Raw genomic sequence first — 15723 nt, forward strand, 5'->3', positions numbered from 1 at the left:
TCTGAGCATATTTGCTATCTCCTGCATGGTAGAACATTGATTGTTTTCAATTAATGTCTCAATTTGATCGCCATCAACTTCAGCTGGTCTAGCCACCATGTCCAGTGAGAAATCTCTAGCACTAAACTTCTCAAACCACTTTTGATATGTAAGATCAGTCACAGCACCTTCTCCATAAACTGCACAAATCGTATCTTTGCTTTTCAGTTGTTTTTACCTTTCTTGAAACTATAAAGCATAATATGCCAAAAATGTTATGTATTTCCTTCCATCTTCAATACTAAAATGGCTATACAAAGTTCCTCAATTTGATTTTTTTAATGCACACTGATATGACAGCTGTCACAATAAAATCTAACAAAATTGTTTTGAAAGAAGTTAAAGACAACTAAGTGCTTCTAGAGCCATCTTATAGAAGAAACCCAAGGAACTTCTGGGCCAATCCAATATTTAACTTTGTGTCAGACTCATAAAAAAATGAAGTCATTTAGCTTGTGACATGGTCTGAAATTGCAATTCTGAGAGTGTACATGGAGCTTAGGTCACTATATGATTATCAGGTTGTAGGTACAACTTTCAGTGGTTTTCCATTATCTAGAAATTGTCTAACTGTTCAGTCAGAAAACTTCAGGCCAATTTCCCATATCTCCTCCTTGACACTGCCTCTGCAAGCATATAGGGATTTGCTTTTGCTTTCTTAGTTGTGCTCACGGTGTTTCTTCCCTGTCTTCCACTATGGGAATTTCTCTTCTCCTCCTACTCCTCTCCTTCTTTTCCTTCTTATTCTCCTCCCCCTTTCTTGTTACTCTCCCTCCCTCCCCATCCTTACATTCCTCTGTTCCTTCTTCCTCCTCCTCATTTTTTTTCTGCTCTAAATGTTCATGGGCAGTTTTGTGTGTAGACATGTGTTAAATTCATTTGAATAAATAACAAGCAGATGATTGATTGGTTGTATGGTAAGAATATGTTTAGTTTTGTAAGAAACTACCAAACTTTGTTCCAAAATGTCTGTACCATTTTTCTAGTCTTACCAACAATGAATGAGAGTTTCTGTTGTTCCATACTCTTACCAGCATTTAATGTCAGTGCTTTTGGATTTTGGACATTCTGTTTGGTATATAGCAATATTTCATGTTTTAAATTGAGATAATTTTAGCTTATAACATTAGTTTAGTGTTAGGGGTACAATATAATAATTTAAATTCATGTATATTTTACAAAATGGTAATCACAATGTTAGTATTCATCACCTTACATAGTAATTATATTTTTATTCTTGTGAGAACTTTTAAGTAACTTTCTTGGCAACTTTCAAATATGCAATACAATCTTCTTAACTATAGTTACCATGTGTTACATTGTATCTACAGGACGTACTCTCTTATTCTTAGTAGTTTGTACCTTTTGATCACCTCTATTCACTGTGATCGTTCTTATTATTCAAAACCCAGTTCAAAAACCATTTCCTTGAGTTCATAATTCTTTCAGTTTCTATTCTAAGCAATTCTATCTTTAATAACTAAATTCCTAGTATTATTTTATGGAATACAGATCGTCGCCATAAAGAGATTATTAGTTCTATGAAGTTAAAGCCTCACTTATGTTACTTCATTTTTTTAACTTCCCGTTGCTTATAGTATAGAAGTCTATGCTCAACAAAATCTTTTACAATCAAAACCAATAGGATTTTCCCCATTTCAATAACTGCTTAAATTTATACAATACTTTATAACTTCTAAAGAGCTTTCATGTATATTTTTAATCAACACTCTTCTCTTTTCATTCCACACAATGGCCTTAGTTCATAACCTAAAATATTTTCCACATGTGAAATGATAGGGAGAATGCTGGGGGAGACTATATGAAGGAAGTTTATTATGAATGAGGGAAGACTCAGCAACATGGAGAACTGGAGCAGAGCTTCAGGTAGATTCAAACCTCAATGGGGAGATGGAAGCTGCAAAAATTCTATCGTCTATTTTTCAAAAATGTTGTTTACCTATTAATGCTGAGAATCACATTAGCCAAATAACAGTAAATTATGTGCTGGAATCTAGTTGAAAAGATTTTGCTCATGTTAAGTCAATTATGATTAAAGGCTGTGAAGACTCTGAATGGAAAAAAAGGATTATATTCATTGGCATTGCTACAAATCCCTTATTTAATGAAAATTCAAACTGTGCTGCAATGACTCTCAATTTCTCATTAGAAAGACCTCTCTCCATTCACACCACCCAGAACACCTTACTGACTGAGCTTGGTGGCTGAGATCCTCACAGCACCAGGAGGACGGTACAACATAGGAATATGACAGATGAGTCAGTTTGCTCAATTAAATGGAATATCAAATGCAAGGGATTTAAACAGTTATGACCTTGGGCAGGTCATTTAACTTCTTTGAGTCTCAGTTTACATCCTTGTAAAATGAGGACCTTGTTGTACAGATGGTAGTCATACATTTTTGCCCATAGAACATCTTTTTTTCATTTCATTTTATATCCATACCACCCAGTGAGACAGTTATCAATATTATCATTGTTTCATAGATGGAGGAAAAGATAAACAAATTAAATTAATTTGATGACTTGATTAAGTAACACAGCTGGCAAGCGGTGGAGTAAAGAGTCCAGTTCAGAGCTTCTACCTTTAAATACTCTCCCTTTTCTACCACCACAAACTGCCTTGCTATCTGTAGTGGAAAAACAATGTATATTGCACATTATCTTTTTGAAAGCCTTAAAAATAATACAAATCTAAATATGTCATTTTATCAAGTTCAAAGTAACATCGGTTACTATTGTCAGTAATTTGCTAGTGAGGATTGTGCTGATCTTCTATACCCCAAATGTAAAAAAGAGACTTGTTCTTGTATGATTTTTTTAAAGAACAGCACAAATTGACAATATCAAAGCTCCTGAAGGGTGAGAATTTAGAATTTCTCTTGTTCTTCATATCTATTTCACTTTTAAGGTGCCTTGTCAAGTCAGTACAAACACCTCTCTAGGGAAAAAAATACCAAAATTTAGTGGTGGCAACATTTTCACATGTGATTTGATAACAAAACAAAGCTAGAGCCCATGTTTTCTATTAGCTACCAGCCCTGCCACATCAACTGCAGATGGGATAAATTGGGCATTTGAGTTGAACTGGCTACAAAACTATATTCTTAGAAGTACCTGTGAACTTCAAAAGGAATGTCAAGTCACCGATCAATAACCTAGACATAAGGTATTAGTCATTTACTAAATATTTTAATGGAAATGATTGCAAATAAATACACATAAAGTTTCCATAAACAAGGAAACAATTTGCTGAAATGTGGCCTGTTTTAGCAGAAAGATTCCTTGACACATATTGTACTTCATAAGAATGTATATTAATGTCAAAACCAACTCTGCTTCAATAGCCTTCTTACAGCTTACATCTCAGGAATTTTAGAATACTCCTGGCAAAGATGTTGCACACCTCTTGACAAAAATGTTTTCCAAGTGTGCTTGTTAGAATTCTGAGTTTTGTGAAAATGATATATATTATTGCTGTTTGTTACATACATTCCTTTTTACTACTCATTATTTTTTTACATTTTCTGTGTTATACTTGATCATGAATACAGAAAAGTGCACCAAATATAAATGCACCCAGCTCAGTAATTACCAGACTTGCATAACTACCACCCACATCTAGAAAAATAAAGCTGCTGGGGGAAAAAGAAGGTTCCTTTGTGTCCCCTCCAGATCACAATTCTCCCTCCCTTCTTTATTGAGGTAACTGCTATCCTGACTTCTAGTCAATAGTTTAATTTTGCCTGTTTTTGAAGTTATAAACCATGCATTATTTTATGTCTGATTTATTTTATATTTTGAGATTCATCCTTGTTGCTAAATATGACTATGTTTCATTTATTTTTATTTTTGTAATAGTATTTCATTTTATCAGCATACCACAATTGGTTTATCTATTTACTGCTGAGGACCACGGGGATTGTATAGGGTTTGGGATATTAAAAAATGCTGTTGGATGCTACATTCTAATCAAGATGGAATATCAGAATGGCAAAAATCATTTCACCTGAAGTAACAATGGCAGAACTATAGAGGATATATAACTGTTTCCAAGACATTGGAAGTGAGGCAATGAAGAACAATGATCCTTGTGAAATGGAAAATACATGAGGTGTTCAAAAAATTACCCCGGGTTATTGCCTTGAGAAAGCTTGTAGGAATTTGTGCAGGATGGTGATCCCAAGTAGACTCCCTGAGTTTGCAAAGGCCAGTGCAAGAGAGGAGACAGCCTCAGAGAGAGAGAATTCTGGGAATCTTGAAGGTCCTTCTTGAGTGCTCAGGAGAACACTGATAAGCACAGGCATGTAAGGAAACTATATGAGTCAGGAGAAAGAACTACCAGAGAACTTTAGAGGGAACAATACCCAACACTCATACAGGGCTGGAAATAGTGTCTGAGTCCTGCAGTTTGACTGGAAAATCTGATTATTCATAGGGCACTGGGTCAAGTATGTTATTCTGGTCCCACCTAATGCATCTTAAAAGCAAGACAAAATGCATAATTTGTGGGACACAGTGCAAAACGTAAATGCCGGATCCCTTGTTCAAAACTATTAAGACGTCCAGTTGGCAAGGGTAGATGCTAAACCAAACTTAGTTTCTCTAAGCATTGGGCCATATGTGACCTGCTAGGTCACAAGCCTATGAAGCAAGACCAGAGAGAATCAAACTGTTTCTAAGTAACTTTGTTTATCTCTCAAGCTATTGTAGATATGTTGCTATTGTCTGCTCTTTTTTCCTTTCATATTATTTTGATTCTTCATATGCCTAATTATTCTTGATTGAATGTTGGATACTGTATGTGAAAATTGCAGAAATAATTTGTAACTCAGAATGATAACATCTTCCTCCAGAGAGGATATGTGTTTTGCTGGCAATCTGTTTGGGACCATAGAAAGCTAAGATTTTCTTCATCATTTTCAGGGATTGAGTATTGGGCTTTAGTTACAGCAAGTGCTGATCTAATTCTGATTCCATGTTATTCCTAGCTTGCAGTTTTTCATAGTTCCTGCCTGAAACTTGAAGATTTTAAGAGATCTTGACTTTGGTAGGCCCTGGAGTCCAATCCTTTATTTTTAATTTTGTCCCCATGGTCCTATTAGTTCTGATCAGCTTTTAGCTACCTTTACCTAAATCGGCAACTAACTTCCCCTAAGGACAACATGGTCCCTCACAACTACCCCAGGGTAATTCTTAAAAAAAAAAAAAAATTACATTAGTTTCATTTAAGCAACAGCTTTATTTTTTAAGAGGAAGCAGCAAAATAAGTTTCACGGTTTCTACCGTGCTGTATGCTTTAGACACCTCATTTTAATATTATTAACAATCCTAACAAGTAGAGTGTAGTATCCTTATTTTAGACAGTTGAAATCCCATTCTTGGGTTAAATGAGATATCTAATATTACACAGTCAGTGAGTAACAGAGTCACAATCTAACCTTAGTCTTTAAAACTTCAAACCCCATCTTCCTGAAATAAAACTATATTCTCTCACTTAACACAATGTGGATTGCAGACTTTACAAGTCGTATTTTAAAACTACATTTAAATGAGTAAAAGCACTAACAGTGTCAAATGTGGACTTCCATGATGACACCCTATTTAAGGACTGATTTTAAAATTATTCTAGTCAGTTGCTTAGATGATAGAGGTGTCTACTCTTATATGGAGATAATTGAAGGCTCAATGGATGAATCTTTTACAAATATCTTTGTAACAGAGTGAAATCCTGGGTCTCTCTGGCTCCATCACGTCTAGGCCTGTGGGCCTGCTTTTTGTTGCCATGGCCTTCAGGCTAATAGACATGCTAATCACTAGAGGAATTCTACTTGGGGCTCTAGTTTAAAAAACAAAACAAAACACACAGTCCTTCTCATGTTCCCTTTCCTTGACATAAAAGAAGCCTGAACTCTTCTTTCTAAAGGTGGATATAAGTATTAGGACCCCCATCTTCTTGGTTGGCACCTTCTCGATCAATAGAGTTCCTTACTCCAAACTCTGATGTTTTGAGTTTTGGCCTTTTGAAGCATCAGGTATGTGGAGGTTGGGCCAGTAACACCTATTTAGTGACATGTCGCAGATAGGATAATCTATTTTACAGTTAGGCAAATGTGTGTGTGTGCACATGTACATGTGCTGATGGAAATCAGAGAACAGACATAGAATCATTTCAGTCCATCTTTTAGCATTTATCCTCTGTATTAAGTTGATCTACGTACGGAAAGCAGTAATACCCTAACAATGTATTATACCTTTATGCTGTATTTGAACAGCTTTGAGGATCTAAACAAATCCCTGAAATCTATGGTTTTATCATAAACTCTTGATACAAAATCCAATATGATCTTTTCATTAAAACTTGGTGGTACAATATTTATCATTTATAAGCACAAGCATATATAGCTAAGCTGTTTTCCTCTTACTTTACAGCCAGTATTTTATGTTACCATATCCAAAAGAAAAAAAAATACAAATCCAATTTTAAAAACTCTAATGTGTTTTGGTTTACAAATACTGTTATACCATCCATCACACTGAAAACATTTCTAAACTTTCCGCTTATAAATTTCTTTATCTCCAAACTCCCACTCCTTAGAAAAGCTACCTAAAGCTCTGTTTTTCTTATCTCTCCCTCCCAGCCCCACCTCTGGTGATTCTTCTTTGGTATGTAAAGCTAAGGTCAAAACTTGATGACTTGCAGGCTGAATATAGCCAAAGGGTATTTGGTGTTTGGCTTTCACAGAATGTTGAAAAATGTGAATTAGTTGCCAACCTTTGAAAGTCAAGATATCTCATGTTAAAATCCAGGTATCTGAACTTCCCTCTGGTGACCCTAGACCTTCTCCCCATATGGCAATTTTCACTTTATGGTGCAAAGTGGTTAGCAGGTTAGCAGTCTTAGCTTAGCTCCTTAGACTTTCAGATTGACAGCCTTTGTAGTAAAGGGGGCCAGACTGAATTATATTTCTCTTATTTGCATCCAACCCAGTCAAGTAAATATAAATAATAGGTTCCTTAAAAGGCTGAGAGTGGGGGTGTCTTAAATGGGCAAGTATAGTTCTCATTATTTAAATGTTTCCGTCACATACAAATCAACAAAATGTATTGTGCCTCTCTTTTAAAATCTACCTGCTAATGGCAGCATTAGGTTCTCAGGCTTCAGCTCTCTCACTCCAGATGAGCACATCTGTAATACTATGCCTCCTGGGACTATTCAAGGCAGGGCTCTTTGAAAAGAGGGAGGTAGCTGTGACACTTGGTTGTTTTCTATCTAAATCTGTCAAACATTATCCCTCATGATATGAAATTCTATTCTATAGGTAACATAGAGAACTCAATATCTACAGAGGTTCTCCATAAAGGAGGATTTTCATATTTTCTCACTACACATATTATACTGATTTGCTCTGAAGTTCAGCATATGATTTGTTCTCTACAGGCAAGCTTCTGAGACATTTTGTCAATGTTGGTATTTGAATGTTGTCACTTTCTTAAACAAAAGAGAAGGTACACTGAGACCCAACTATGAATGGTGAAGGCAAAAAGAAGCAAAGAGCTACAGGCACTTGACAGGGCCCTTGACTAAGAAAAGGAGATGTTTGGATAAGCTATTGAAGAGGGAAAGAATGATCTGAGAGAGATAGCAAAATACAAAATACATGTGCATATATTTTTTAGCATTTGGATTTCAGAGATGGACAGCAACAAGCAAGAATTTTTATAGTTTGGAAACTTGTGGGCATTTATTTGACAGCATACTAGAAGTTAATCACTTTTAGATGCAGGGTCTGTTTTGAATTTGACATAGGCAACTCTCATCACTTTCACAATTCCCCCACATTATGTATTTAATAATGTAAAAACTTTGTTTTAGAATAAGTGTTTTAATTTTGTAATTTAAATTTATATCAACTTTATGATAATCTTATTGTGCTTGCTGGTCTTTGAACCATCATGATTTTGCCCTATGATCTAGGACAGGTATTTTATAAATTAAATTTTTTTAAATTGTGGTAAAATATATATAATAGAGAACTTATCATCTTAAACATTTTAAAGCATACAGTTCAGTAGTGTTAAGCAAATTCACAATGTTGCACAACCAATCTTCAAAAAATTTTTTCAGGGCAAGACTTTTAATCAGAAGTAACATTCTTTAAACGGATCATTTTAAATATTAATTAGCTTTAAATGCAATTAGTAATGCCCTTCATAGAAGGGTTGATGAATTTATTGACATCTTCCTCAGAATTTAATGTGATTTTTGGAATATAAATTAGTGTTTTATTGCAAGGTAAATATAAACATAATATTAGTGTAGTATCCTTTCAGCGTGATTGATTCCACATATATAACATGATAAAAGAAGAAATATCACTGGATACCTTTAAAACCAATATATATTTCTCTTCCCATTGGCATCACTCCAATCTCCCCCAGTCAAGAGACATATGAGCTACTCCTGCAGAATTTCTAGGAAGCCTAGAACAAGCTGTTAATTTTGTCCCCTTTCGGTTTCCTTTGCCACATACCTATTTTAATTAAACTTCTTTCCTCTTCCTGATTCTTTTTTACCTAACAATTTCATTCTAATATTCCACGGTCATATATTCTTCTTTCCTTTTTCCTGATATCCTTTGAGGGATGATAATACTACTTCTTTACTTTCTTTTTGCCCCCTTTTCTTTTCTTCCCTTCCCTTTTCTTCCTTCTCATTTATTCTTTCAGTCACTTATATTATTTACTTATTTATTTTTCACTGATTTTGTGTGTGTATAAGAAATCAACTGCCATGTGTAAAGTTCTACTAATTTTCAAAAAACAACAAGATGCAGCCTTGAGAATCAGAAAGGAGCTGGGTATGACCTAAGTATGCCCACCTGCTCGGTCTCCACCCATAAGGGAAAAGGGTCCAGGACCACCCTAGTTTTTCACCTACAGGGTCCCTTTCCTCAGGTGTGCAGTGGGCCGTGCAGCACCAGCTCCAAAGTACCACATGGCTCCTGTGGCTGTTTGCTGTTCCTTGCCCTCTGCTAGGCCAAGGGTGCACCAGACCCTGCAGAGCACCATTATTATGGGACTGCTGTGCGCCACAGGCATTTAGAGAAGGACGAAGATATAGAGGTTATTAAAGCAAAACCAAAAAATAACGTTAACTGTTAGATGTCAAGTTCCCTGGAAATTTATCAGGCTTTCTCAATCAGAGCAACTTTTATTCTCATGAACAGTATCTTTTCTAAAGCCTTGGGGTTCCTGCTGAGATTCAGGCTTTATTACATTGGTTTTACATCAAGATATTTTAAAATTCTAAAAATTTCTAGTCAATTTAAATACAAAGAATGTACTGTGAACATAATGATACCATCTTACTTGTAAAGCAATAGGGGAACTCTATGTTTATAATTTTCAAAGTAAAATTAAACTTTATAGTAGTTTAACTCAGCATCTCATGACAGAGAAGTTCTGTTTCATCAATGTATCTTGAATAAGTCAATGAAATTTTCTGTCCTCAAAGAATGAAGCTGCTAGTTTCAAACATCAGAATAAAGTTAGATTTATTTTTTTTAATTCCACTAAGTGACAAATACAACTAGCTCAAAATATAACTCTGGTTATGTTTTTAGTATTTCAAGGTAGCTCAATTTTAGTTAAAAATGTATGGTAACAAAGACATTAAACATTACTGTTTAAAAACTCCAAATGCATCATAACCCCACCATACTAACAAAGCATTTTATTTTTTTTCTTGATCCATATTCACAGGCAATTTGATAGAGGTGCCCTGATTGTTTTCTTCTTTTAAAAAGTATTTTATTGTAAGCATTTGTACAGATGATGCAGGTAATTAATAATTTAATAAGCAGATAATATTCTATTGAAAAATATTGTTATTCATGTATGCTTTTCTTTGTTAAACCTGTATATTTTTTCAATATTTTGTTTTTTAAATAATGCTAAGATTAATAGCTTATCCTGTCATTGAATAAATATTCATTAAGTGCTTACTATATCTTGGGCAATAAAATATAAGAGTTAACAGAGAAATTCCTGCCCTTATCAAGCTTACATCACTGAGAAAAAAACACAGAAAATAAATAAACAAATTATATTGTATGCTTGAAGGTGACTAGTGTATTATAGGGGGTAAAAAAAGCGGTAAAGGGGCTGGGAAATACTGAGTTTGGAGGATGTCATTGTCTGAGAAACTAAGTGAGAAGGTGACATTTAAGCAAAGACTTGAAGAGGTGAGGGGTATATCCTTAAAAACCTGGCCTGGGTCAGGAGCACTCCCAGGATGGCTGTGGACCTGGGAGCTACAAGGAGTTGGTGTGAGGGAAACAGCGGAGAAGAGGTCGTACAGGGAAGAGAGTCCACATCCTCCACGGCCTTGAAGAACTCTGAAGGCGTTTCCCTTTCACTCAGGATGAGACAGGGAGCTATTGAAGTGTTATAAGTAGAGAAATGATATGGATTGACTTTTTAACAGAATTACAATTACTACTGTGTTGAATCTTATGGAGTAAGAACCAATGCAGGGAGACCAGTTAGGAGATGCTTCGGACCATGATGGAAGCTAGAACATTTACAAAAAGTGGTCAGATTCTACCTATTTTTCCAATATAAGTGTGTACTTCTTAAACATGACATGCTAATATTTTAAAATCATTCTAAAGTTTACTTTTAATTTCACTAACAAATGTGACTGTTGTCCTACATATTTATTGATTTTGTTTTTTGTATTGATAGTCTCTTCCATCTTTGCTCACTTAGTTATTTGAAGTTTTGCAGTTCTAATAAATTTTAGAAGATTGTTATATATTAAAATAATAAAATATATATTAAAATAATAATATTTACTTATATTACTTACAAATATCATACCTCATGTGTTACCTATACAGCATTTTGTTTTCCTTTTACCAAATGTGCTATAATATAATCATGTGATATTGTAAAACTGATCAACTAACTAAACCTGCGCAAAATACTGTTTAATTTTAGTACCCATTGAGCAAATATTAACGTATTAAATATTATGATCTTTTATTCTAAACAGATATTCCTGGAAGTGAGAAGTCAAAGCCCCAAAGAACCCGACACCATCTATGAGGACTGGTGTTCTTTGACTCCTTATGTCACTCTGTCTGAGCCTGGTGCTATGGAGGGCCTGATCCTTGAGTTCTTAAGCTCGCCATCTTCAATAACCACTCTGGGTAATCTTCAAATGCACTCTGCTGCTGAATCCTTTGTCTTTTCGTACCATTTAGTATTTCAAGCAATCTCTTTTTCTTTTTTATATGGAACGCTTCATGAATTTGCATGTCATCCTTGTTCAGGGGCCATGCTAATCTTTTCTGTATCATTCCAGTTTTAGTATATGTGCTGCCAAAGCAAGCACTCAAGCAATTTTAAAGATATTATTTATATAGGGCATCCATAAATTCCAAATTCCTTTCAGGGGCCACATATTTAGTTTGCGTGTTAATTTCCTAGAACTTCTATAACCAAGCGCTACTCAGGTGGCTTACAACAACAAATACTTATTATCTCACAGTTCTAGAGGTTAGAAATCTGAAATCTAGGTGTCAGTTGGCCATGCTATTTCTGAAGGCTCTATGGTGAGCCTGTTCCATGCCCTTTTCTTAGCTTCTGGCATTCCCAGCAATCCTTGCTGTTTCTTGGCTTGTAAATACATCACTCTAATCTCTGTCTCTGTTGTCACATGACATTCTCCCTCTGTGTCTTCATATCATCTTCCCTCTGTGTGTGTCTTTCTGTCCCTTTCTTTTCTTCATAAGGATACTAGTGATATTAGATTAGGGCTCACTCTAATCCAGTATGACCTTATCTTAACCTGATTATATCTATATAAACCCTGTTTATAACAAGGTCACATTCACAGGTGCCAAGAGTCAGGACTTCAGCCTCTCTTTTTGGATGACACAGTTCAACCTTTAAGAATTGGAGAATTGGTTTGGCAAAAGAAAAAAAGATCTGAAAGAAGCAATGTGAAAAAAAATGCAACCAAAATAAATGCTGGGGTAGAATCTAGCAAGAAATTGAGATGAGATTAGTGATATCAGGAGACATGCATTTTTAGCTTCACTGCCCACCCATCTTTCAAGCCTCAGTTTAGTTCTGTCTTTTTAATGAAGGTATTGAACTACTCTGAGAATCTCATATACAACAATATTGCTTATATCATATGTCTTAGTTTTTAATGAAATATTTTTCTATATTATCCTCTAATTGGTTTAAGTGTTTTGATTCTGTTTTCTCTAACAAAACTGCCATCTTTTGAAAACAGGCTTTTTAGCATTATATTTCACTGGTATCCTTCTGAAGTTTTTATGACAATGTTAGAAACTTACAGAATCCCTAAAAACGTTATTGTTTTAAACTGAAATACCTAGGAGCCAAGCTTGATTAAATCTCCAGTACATTTGGCAGTGAGTTATTTCCCTGACCAGCCATTCACTCATCTTTCTTGTCATAACTATGGTATCCTCTTTTAAGGATCTAATTCTCCACCACCAAAGACTGCTCTATGTGCCTCTCTTAGAGTCCTTACATTGCTCTAAGCTCATGCTTATCACACTGCATTTAAATTTCCAGATGACTTGCCTCTCTCCCCTACTGGGCTGTGAGCTCCATTGAAGCAGAGACTGTGCTATGTCGTTATGGTATTTCCAGTGTCAAGAACTGTGGCTAGTCTATGGTTGACACTTAATAACTAACTATGGAATTTGTTCAATGAACGACTAAACACTAGGCTGAATCATTTCTTCTCCCCTGGCTTTATTTTTCCCATGTGTAAAATAACAGCCTGCTTGCAATTCCAACTGAAGGTTAAGTAAACATGGGCATGGTTAGGCAGCTGTACCAATATATATGGCCTACCTTTCTGTAGGGCTTAGAGAATTGTGATTAGACAATTGGCCTCTACCATAGTCTGGCCAGGTTGGCAGAAGGCTTTACCCTGGAGCTCAATTTATGCAGGCTCTGAGGAGGAATCCAGCTGACATTGTTAAAGTTCAAGTGCATAGAATGCCAGGCGTAACAAGACAAAAGAATACACTGCTGGTGACAAATAAACAGGAGCCAAGAGGCACAGTAGTCAACTTCCATCAGTTTATTTCCATCTGTTCATATCCACTTAACTACCCTGAGTTTATTTAGAGACAATTATCCATGGCAACAAACTACATAAGTTCCTCCAAGGAGTTTGTAATTTTTCATGAAAGACTCAATGAAAATTCAAAACCAAGAGACTCCACAGTATAATTCCCAAATTAGCTATTGTTAATTACAAAATAAAATTAAATCTGCAGAAGGGAAAACAGTAAAATGAACTCTTTTACAAAGGCTTTAGGAGGAAGAAGTGTAAATTTCTTCAGAAAGAGACTCATATGTAGATAAAGATTATGGATGAAGCCAACAAATCATACTTGGTTATTCCTTTAGAAAGCCTGACTTTCTTACCTTATCTGCACAAAATCTGTGTTCATTATTGTCAATCCAATGAACAAACCAAAACATTGAGCTTTCACCTCATTGGTGCATTAGAAATAATTCTTAATAAACTTTTTCATGTGAATTTTTTTTTCAAATACAGTATTTCGAACATATTTCCTGGAATGTATAATGTATGTTACTGTCAAAAAAATCAAGAGGCATATATGGTTTTTAAGTGAGGAAATGATTGCAGTTACTGTGAATTTTCCACATTTGAATTACCTTGTGTGTTATTTCCCCTGATACCATAAACAGTTAATTTATAAGCAATGCACATTAAATATCCACTGCATGCTAGTCAATGTTGGATATAGTATATAAGTTAATTTTTGTCTCTAAGGTGCCCACAGGCACACACATGCAACACTCCTGAATGTATTGTATAGATATATTAGGACAAGCCTTACATATAAGGCAAAATCTAAACAGGAACACAGAAATTATAATAAACATTTAAAAGTGAACAAATTTAACATCAAGAATTGGTTACACAGGTGTTAGATTCTCAGGGAAGCCAAAGAGCAGATGATGCAGCAACCAAGTTATTAGCATCAGCAGGGAACACCTATCATCTGCTATCATCTGTCTGAAGAGGTGAGGAAGGGGAAGACTGTAGTTCCACAATGACTGGATCATAGTTGGCCTGTCCAACAGGAGCTGCTGTCACAGGGGAAATGGAGTCACTGCCAGAGACGCCAGAAGAAATGCAGAAGGGGGATAGATATCTGAGCTTACCTGCATGTCCTATCCTGTCCTTCAGTCCTTGGCCTCTGTCTTCCAACTGGCCAGGTCTACCAAGAAGGTTGGGGGCAGAATAGCCTAGAAAATATTTCCTGTGGAACAAAAGCAGAGCAGGGGAAGAGGAAGAAATGATTTTGTAGGAGATTTATGGACACCCCATTGTAAAGTGATGCTCTATAACTGAGACAGGGAGATTTTTTTTACTCTGGGCACTAAAATCTCACAGCATTTGTCAATGACATCCATCTACTTCAGTTTCCTCTACTCATTTCCTGAGAAGTTACCTGAGTTTGGGTTGATAAAAAAGACCAGAAAAAGATGAGAGTTAAAGTCCTCTTCACAGGATAAACTATATGTTGATTATGAAACTAATGATATGAGTGTGATATACACACACCATTTTTCATATAAATCTATGATTACTGATATAATTCTGCTATACTGTGATCTTTTGCTAATCAGCAATCCCCCACCTCACCACCTCATAGATATTTGTAAAACCCTTAAGTAGGTTTGCTTAAAGTAAAAGTATATAATTTTTCTGGTCAGAGCCGTAACTGAATTGTAGATTTCTTGAAGGAAGAACCTGTGTTTGATTTGTATATATGTGTGTGTGTGAATCCAGGACCAAAAACATGCATTTGCTGAATGAGTGAACCACCCTGTGCTCAAGAAGGCAAGGGAGGAGTAGGAGCCAAGGTTAAAGTGTCCTGGAAATGTGGGTGAGCTTTTGTTTGGGAAGAAGAGGTTCCAGTTCCAAAAAACTGTAACTGATTATACCTTCCCTTCCACCAGCTGCTGGGAATAGGACACTAGGATGCACAGTCTATTTTATTCAAGTCATCCTCTTCCAAAAGGGGAGAAGGGAGTAGAACATGGAATCAGTGTTTGCTTGCTGCCTTAAACATGATAGATGTACTATATTCTTCATCAGCTTTAATGTCTCATAACACATTTCTATGCAGAAATTTTAAGCCCAAGTGGCAGATTGGAAAATTGATACTGAGGAAAGTTAAGTAACTCACTGAAAGTTACATAGCAAGTAAGTGGTAGAGTCAGCTTTTCAACCCAGGCATGGAAGGCTGAAAAGAAAATATTATATACTATTTCCTGATTGTCACCCAGGATACTTAAAATAACTGAAAGCAGTTAAATAACTTTGCTTCATGGAGTAGTCAAGAGGTCTGTCACCTAAATGGTCACCCCAAACTGTTCCCAACTGTTTGAAATCTTCAGTGGGAGAGGAGCTTATATCTCACAGTCAAAGAGAAAAGAAAGCCTTGTAGGGCAACTTGGACTGTGACTTCATAAGAATTAGAGCAAATAGTCTTAAATGGATGTACGAATAACTTCTTTCAGCTTTAAATAAAAGAGAGAGCAGAAGGGCTAAATTCATCAACGGTAG

The 15723-nt window shown here is 35.6% G+C and overlaps 1 non-coding gene across 1 annotated transcript; it reads right to left on the reverse strand.

Moving 5' to 3' along the window:
• Window positions 1-11353: 11353 nt before the first annotated feature.
• Window positions 11354-11460, reverse strand: LOC129073737 (U6 spliceosomal RNA). Its single transcript, XR_008529454.1, has one exon. It is a non-coding gene; the product is annotated as a U6 spliceosomal RNA (small nuclear RNA).
• Between the last annotated feature and the right edge of the window lie 4263 nt (window positions 11461-15723).

This window comes from Pteronotus mesoamericanus, unplaced genomic scaffold, assembly GCF_021234165.1.
Source record: "Pteronotus mesoamericanus isolate MK-2021 breed Mesoamerican mustached bat unplaced genomic scaffold, CSHL_Meso_final contig_42, whole genome shotgun sequence".
Lineage (NCBI taxonomy): Eukaryota > Metazoa > Chordata > Mammalia > Chiroptera > Mormoopidae > Pteronotus > Pteronotus mesoamericanus.